General features: G+C 34.9%; 1 long non-coding RNA gene across 1 annotated transcript; it reads left to right on the plus strand.

Annotated features, from left to right (window-relative positions):
- The first annotated feature begins 5,882 nt into the window (after positions 1-5,882).
- Positions 5,883-7,861, plus strand: LOC107822843 (uncharacterized). The gene is made up of 3 exons (XR_001656483.2): positions 5,883-7,378; positions 7,489-7,569; positions 7,659-7,861. It is a non-coding gene; the product is annotated as an uncharacterized LOC107822843 (long non-coding RNA).
- Positions 7,862-8,439: the final 578 nt, after the last annotated feature.

Raw genomic sequence — 8,439 nt, forward strand, 5'->3', positions numbered from 1 at the left:
GAGTTACCTTCAACAGTAAGAGAGGTATGTACAATTGGCCATATCGATCTTAGTTATGTCATATGGGAGCTAACATATATGGTTTAAGAGAAGGACGGGATATCAGGACCCAGCTGGGGTTAGAGTAACCCAAAATGATGGATGGATTTTTTGCATTAGTTGATATTTCCAAAGGATATTGCAAATGTTCTAATAGATCTTCTTGTGAGACACCCAGATGGTGCACTCTAGAATAGTTTAGCTAGATATGAGTACTACAAAGATAGGCACTAGAAGCCTTGAAGGGTCATCAATGATATGAGAAGATGTCAAAGATGAAGAGATAAAACATATATAGGTAGATCGTCATTATGCTAAATCTTAGTACTCCCCTAAAAGGGGGAATATTGAATTATGTGGCATTAAGTTAGAATTAAGTGGTTTTAGTATTTTAGAATGTGATAAGAAATGAGAAAAGGGATGAGATTGCACTTATCCAAATCCTACTAATATGCTACGATTCCAAAATATTATGAAAACGCGACGTCAAGGAGAGGAAGTTAGGGTTCCTACCCGGGATATTATTGATAAATAAGGGGCCAGTGCGAGAGGTAAGTTAAGATAAAGGAAATAACCCAAGAAAGATTACGCGGAATATTGATATGAGAATGGACCAACGAGTAGTTAGCAACAGATTCAGGAAGAGCCTAGTTACGGCTAAATAAGGGGATACAAACAAATCAATAGATAGTGCAAGATAAACATAGTAAATCCCAACATGGGGAATTCAGTCTCGCAGATATGACATTGTAAACTTGAGAAATATTAAGATAGGAGTTTGGGTAGTTAAAGGTACCGTATGAGTTTTATGGAGATAAAAGAGAGTACCACTGTGAAGACAATCAAAATATCATCTTAGAAGCTAGCGTATGAGCAAAAGGGCATGAAGGTAAGTAACTAAGGATAATTACAAGTAAGAAATAACATCAAAAATTCCACCGGGTAAATGATGTAATAAGCTCGCAGCCTTGCAAGAATCAAAGGGTCCTCCCTAAGTACTACAATAAAAGACTAGCTAAGGAAATAAGGAAGAAGACTTCAACTTAAGCATAGTGACCAAAAGAGGAAATGGTCTTGTAACAACAGTCTCACTACAACATTGTATGCACTCTATAAGAAAATAGGATTCGAGATCATGTGAGTTGCACGGAAATTATGTCATGCATGGAACTAAGAAAAACTAAGTATGCACACTACATAGGGGCAGAAAGACTACAAAAAGTAATAGACTACGTTTAAAGAAAGCTGAAAAGAAACGAGAGGAATTATTCGAACAATGATCCAGATTTAGTTACGTTATGAACGCACTTAAGAGTTCGAAGTATTATCTATACAGCATATATGTTGACAATCATATAGTCGTAGAAGACTACGATATAAGTTAAAAGAAAGAATTGAGTCCAGGTCATAGACAAAGGATTGAATTGTTAGAAGATTGTATCATGGATATTCCATAGCGTCCATGAAGGGCTAAGGCAATAACTAAATGCTATAAGCCACAGATCGGAAGATAGATTAAGCCTATATAAAGGCTGATCAGAAGGAAGATGAAACTAACGAGATACATCAACCAAGTAAATCAGTAGTCTGATTATTGGACCCAGAAAATTATAGAAATCGTGATTAAGAACATTGCAGGATCACCATTAATATCAGAGATACAAGAGAGATAGTACGACAACCATATTATATAACGGCTATACGAGAAATCCAGTTAGAAACGTACCAGCCTAATAAGAAGTTAGTATAAAGCTCCCACCGGATTGGGTATGCACCAGGGGTGTAAGTATTATAATAGAACTTCAAGTTGTGGATGTAAATCATACCTATGTAGAAGGGAAGTTATGAAAGATATAGAAGACGTGATGCGAGATAATAAAGCAAGTAACGTAAAGGTGAACAACATACGAGACACTCAAGTGTAGAAGGTTGTGAATAGTCCTTACTTCGGATAGAAGGCTAGAAGCATTGGGATTCAGTATCCAGGAAAGATAGCGGTGGCATGCCTTCCAGCCTATGGGTTCTAGGTATCGGGAAGCCTGATTAAGAGAGTAAAGAAGAGTTAGAGATGATGTGATGTCTCGCTTGATGATCCAGAATAACACAAGGAAATCTATGGTGCGAGCAAGTTGAAGGAAGGTTGCGAGTAGTATAAATAGACATGTATAGGTTGCAAGCTAAAGTATGGTAAAGCGACGGGTTTTAGGAAGACATGAGTAAGGACAAGAAAGGGCGAGTAAGAAGGTGAGGAGAAATGGATAAGTCCTCGGAATTAAGCCCAGAAAAACAAAAGAGCTAATGGTTTTTGTAAGTTATAGAAAGGTCAGTATAGTCTAAAAGAACTTAAAGGAGTCTAAGACTAGTAGCATTTAGAAGAGATGAAATGCTGCCTTGGTAATAGAATGAGGATGTAGTTATGATAAATAAGGGATAACTTTTGGGCCTTTGATTGAGTAATTATTTGAAAAAGGGAGATTTCATGAATTGTACAGGATTGACACACCCATGTAAGGTGAATCAACAATGAATGGACAAAAGTCACAAAGTATAAGATAAGATTAGTCCATCGTTCTTAATATGAATAGTAATGAGGAAGCATTAGAGGATTTAGATTTATGCACATAGGATAAGCAACAAGAATAACCTGGAGTTTGGTGGCATGCCTCAATAATTACAGTATGACCTACCTAGATGCGGTAAAGTCATATGGATGGATAACCGGGTCCATGAAGTAAGGTATAGCAATATTTGTAAGTTCATCAAAGTACCAAGCGAAGAACTTCAGTATACCTATGGATTCCTAGAGGGACATCTAGTCAAGCTCTATATATGTTTACAAGGTGATACCTAGATATTGGCTAAAAATTGGAGGAAAAAACTGGAGGAAAGAGTCGTATAGGCGCACATATAAGGAAAAAGTGGTACATGCTGCATGATAGAAGGTAGCAATAGTTACGAGATTGTAAGGTTTCTGACTACGATTCGTGGTGTAAGAAAGTGTCCTAAAGGGGAGGAAATGCCCTCTCCTTTGGATTTATTCATAAAGCAGTTGGCTAGATAGCAAGGACAATATTTAAATATTCGTATAGATATGGGTTATGAGACTGATAAGTGCATCAGTCAACATTCGAGGAGGAATGTTCAAAAGGGGGGGAATGATGTTACACCCCATATTTTCGTACTTAAAAGTACATCATAAGTCAATTGATGTAAGCTCAGAAATGAAATCATCTTTGAAAAATTTATAAAGTAAGTTAATCATGTTATCGTGGAAGTTAATAATATTTAAGATCATGAATAACAAGTACCAAGATAGTTGGAAGGCTTAGAAGCTAAACGAATTAAAGAAGATAAATTTTGTCGAAAGTTGACAAGTTTGGTGTTACACCTTATGCGTTCTAAGGTAATGTATAATGAATATGAGACTTGTTAATCATGATTGAATGAGTGTAAAGTCATAATATGACTATATATGATGTTTGGACATAAACTATAATGTTTTGGAAAATTTTGGTTTAACTTGCGGAAAAATCGAGTTAAGATTTGCCTTGTAACGAACCGTTTTGAGAAATTAAATTCCTAAGCTTTATGATGTCACTTTGGGACATATATCATACCAAAATGAAGGTCTTAGAACCTAGTTTCCAATGGTCTAAACCATTTATTCATACGATATCGGGTATAGAAATATGAATTTTTAATATAAGGGTCATCAAGTCACGCTGCTGCACTTTGGAGAAACTGGCAGGTTTATAGGCCAAGTTGAAACGTAGTTTTCTCCCAATATATTTAGAGTAACATGGAGATCTTTATATGGAATTAAATTTCTATGTGTCTAGTTTCTAACTCTGCAAACCTTTTGTCAATACGATATCGGAGTAGAGAGATACAAGTGTCTGAAATGGCACTGCTCAAGCTGTCAAGCAGGCAGCTTACCCACCTGCTTGGAGAATTGAGGTGGTGGGCTTATAAGTTGTCTTTATCCATTATATTTCGTCAATATCCGGATATATATTTCTTTAAAACACTCTCAAACTCTCCAAGAACTTGTCCAATGTTCCAAGAACTAAACTCAATAGAAATCAATACAAATCCTCATCAAAGGTGTTAAAGACTACAAGATAATACTTCTATGATGTTGTGGTGTGATTGAGGGCTATTGTGAGCTAAATTGGGATGGGGTTTCGAGGTATAGATGCTGTCCAAGGTATGTATAACATCTTCTTGATTATGCCTAAGGTTAATCTTGTGTTGGTTGTGTTGTTTGAATGAAAAATCATAAGATTCACTTGAAGGAACATGGGATACAGTTGTCTTTTTGGTTGGACTATTTTGTGGTTAAAAATATGGTTTGTGGTAGCTGAAAATTATGAGAAATAATTTGATAATGTTGTGGCTTCTGTGGTTAAGCTTTCCTAGGTGTTAATTAAGTTAATTGAAGAAGAAAAGATGAAAAAGAATTGATTGACGGTAAAAATTAAGGTGCTAGACATATGAGACTATTTTGGAAGGCATTTTGTGGAGGTTTTAAACGAGAAATAATATGATACATATAAGTATGATGTTCTGAAGGTTGTAAACTAATTTATGGAATAAGAGTTGGATTCAGTTTATATCTTGTTATGTGTAAAAAAAAACGAGCTTGTCGCTCAATATGATTGTTAAGATAATCGGAGAAACTCATATTGAATTACATTGTTGTTGTTGCTAGTATTAGTTATATTTGTTATTGTTGGGCTATTGATGACCCTTAGTGGTCTTTGGGATGTATTAAAATAGGGGAGTTGCTGCCCGATTTTCCTTAAGTCATGCGACTAGCCAAATACGATGGTACGCCAATATATGTTAACGACAATATCATTTCACTTGTTGTAGATGCAAGAAGTTGTGTTGAACTTGGTTGAGTAATAAGGAAGAGATAATACATGTATGTTAAGGCTAAGCCCTTCCTTCATTTTGGCATGATCTCGTAATTACTCAAGTTTGATAACAAGGCATAAAGAGAAATTCATATTCCTGAATTCATGTACATTTTTCTGGTCTCATAAGTTATAGTATCCTCCCTTATCATATTCAATTGAGTATTATTTTCTTCCAGTCAAGCGAGCAGAGAGCCTACATATAGAGTATTTTCATTACCATCGAGCTACAATCGATGGGCAGGCCCCTATTGGGCAACCTCTGATCAGATGGTAAGTTATATGCCGAGCCTACTGTGGTCGAGCGCCTATGAGCGAGCCAGCATGGCCGAGATACAGAGCCTAGTATGCCCTAGCGCCTATGAGCGAGCCTACTACGGCAAAGCAGTTATATATATATATACCGAGCCTTATAGGGCCGGACAACTATTTTACTTACTATATTAAGAGAGTTGAGTCAGTAGCAGCAGGTAAGCGTATCTTCATATTATCTTTGACTCTCAGTTACTTTCAGTTATTATATTATCAGTTCAGTTTCAGCTTTCAGTTATTCTGTTGTCTTACATACTCAGTACATTATTTCATACTGACATCCCTTTTGTTGGGGATGCTGCATTTCATGCCTGCAGGTCCTGATAGACAGCTAGATAGATCTTCCCAGTAGACAGAGTCAAACATCAACTTGGTTGGCACACTTCACTTTCTCGGAGTTACCAGGTTTATACCTTGGAGACTATTTTATATATATAGGTTTGATGGGTAGGTCGAGACCGTGTCCCGATCATAATACAGTTCAGTTATCTCTAGAGGCTTGTAGATGAGTCCTGTATATTTTGGACTATTAGTAGATGTTCATAGCGGCCTCATCAGCCTGCACAGTTATATATATATATGAGCTTTTGGGTATGTTTACCCTTAGATGAGAGAAATGATATTTTAAGATGATTCAGAGTATGGCCTTTGGGTCTTGACATAAACCATCGAGGTCGCCGTGAAACAGCGTGATGCAGAGACCTGAAAGGGGAAGCTACGGGGGTGCTAGATTGTCCCAGAATTCTAAATATGACAGAAGGTCACCAAAATTTAGGGTGCCTATACACAATCGACTGCCATATTTTATCTATTCTCTATAATTCTCAAACATCTGGTCGAAGATATTAAGATTATGGTAAGTGTTTTTCCGTTCTAATATGTTGTTCACTGGATTTGAAATTGTTGCTACCTTTTCTTTTACTTCTGTCGTATTCTGTTCCTATCAACTGTTTGAGCAAATGCTTTAGAGAATTAAATATAATATTTAGTGGACTGCTTTGTTTTATTAACCTGAGGTTAAAACTTGCACTTCCTTTGATTCATCTTTTCATGTTTAAATGATTTTGTACATGAGATTATTAATATTATTTAGGTTTTCAATTGTTCTTACTGCTACAGAACCTTGAATCCATTTACTAGTACATACGGCATGCATCAAACAATGGAAAAGGTAATGAATTAAATTGTAGGACTATCTTTGCTTCAACTAGATAGTTTATTTTATTATTTCTTACTGACAAACTACTCTATATTGAGCTAATGAAAAGGCACTCTGTAATCTAACTATTCATTTCCCTATACAAGAGAAAACAACTGAATATTAAATTGATTTGAAATGTCTGATAAGATATAGATTACCAGTTAAATGTCGATCTTGGTATTTTTGACATGTACAACATTTTTAACGTGTTGAATCTTTTTCAATACTGAATCATGTGATGCTGGTTCCCACAGAAGGATATTATATTGTAACTTGCCTTCTGTTAGAGCTATGGAGGTTGTGCTTGATGGTGACTCTAATCCAAACAGCACAGCGAAACTTGTTTTTGATGGTTGACTGGAAAAGAAGCTTGTAGATACTTGTTTGTGAAGGGAAGGTAAATGGCCATTACGATTATGTGTTTGATGATTTAGATTGTGGATGGTGTAGGGTTATAAGCTTTTGTTGACAATTTAAGTTGGATAAGCTAAGGAACATTGACATTGATGTTAGGACTGAAATTGATCAATCATTCTGGTGAATTCAAGAGCAGAGAAGGAATTAGTAAGCCTACAATGATACTAAGATTGTTATATGGTTCCTTTTCTGCACTGTTAGAAGTTTCGGGTTCAAATATCTGCTTTCTGTAAAATTATTATTTTTTGCCTCAAGTTGATTAAAATATCCATTTTGTCAAGGTGATGCTGATTGTATCGTTTCTTTCTACATATATATGATATCTTAACACTGGAGACTGATATTTTTCATGTTATTTCTCTTTGATTAATTAGCTTATAGAAAGCATTATCCACCATTCTTGGGACAATGAAATATGACAATTAGGAAAGGATTGCGAAGGATGTTGTTCACCTAAACGGCTGGCATTTGTGAAACACTTGCTACATTTGTATGTAACTCCATCTCCATTAGTGGAATGATCTTTTCCATAAGCTAATGATGCCGAATTGATTTAGTTCTCTTAAATACTATTGAATGTTGTTTTACGTTTTGTTGCAGATAGTAGCAGTCGCATGACTCATGTACTTCTTTGTTGCAGATAGTAGCACTCCTGTACTTTTCTTCAAGATATTATATGAGGTACAATCACATTATATTGTTCTTTTTGCTACTTAGTAGTTTTCCTAAATCAGTTAGCTAGTAATGGTTCTTTTCTTTTTTAATTTCAGTTCTTGGAAGAAGGGTTTAGAGAAATGTGAGAGCAACTAGGAATCCTTGCACTTGAGGAAAACAGTAACACTAAAGCTAAAACTATGACCGGCGTTGACTGTTTTGGAACTTTTAAGGAAAAGTTTATGTCATTGAATGTTGAAGTAACTGTGTATTTGATTCACTGCGAATTAAAGTATTGGAATGAGAGTCGATGTTGCTTCGAATACATTATTATTAATTAATTAATTAATTGTTTTCTTTTGATATATTAATATCTGTGATTGAATATTTAGCCATGACTAATAATTGTTTTCACATTCATATTCAAAACTATTAGTAAAAGTTTAACGATATATGTCACACATAAAATGGTTAAGAACTCAAATTATTGACATTTGATAATGTCATAACTAAATGTCACAAATTATTTGACGACATTTATTCAAATATCGGGAAAAAAAACGACATTGAAATTTCTGATATTTAATTTAAATGTAAAACAAATGTCGGTAAGTGTTTTTGTGACACTTATATGCTTACACCGACATTTATAAAATATCGTCGTATCTGATATTTCTTGTAGTGATATTAGATACATATGTTGTAGAAAATTTTTTTAATTCGATTTTAACTATAAATTTTAACCTCAAAAGCAATTCAAATCACTTTATTCTTCCTCAAAATTTATATATTGTTTCATTTGTGTTTTCAACTAATTCCAATTATACCACCGAAAATTAGCTTATTTATGTAGTTGCTACGTACAAACAAAAATTAAAAACTTAAAAGCCATCAGCT

This window comes from Nicotiana tabacum, chromosome 7 (genome assembly GCF_000715075.1).
Source record: "Nicotiana tabacum cultivar K326 chromosome 7, ASM71507v2, whole genome shotgun sequence".
NCBI classification, from domain to species: Eukaryota; Viridiplantae; Streptophyta; class Magnoliopsida; order Solanales; family Solanaceae; genus Nicotiana; species Nicotiana tabacum.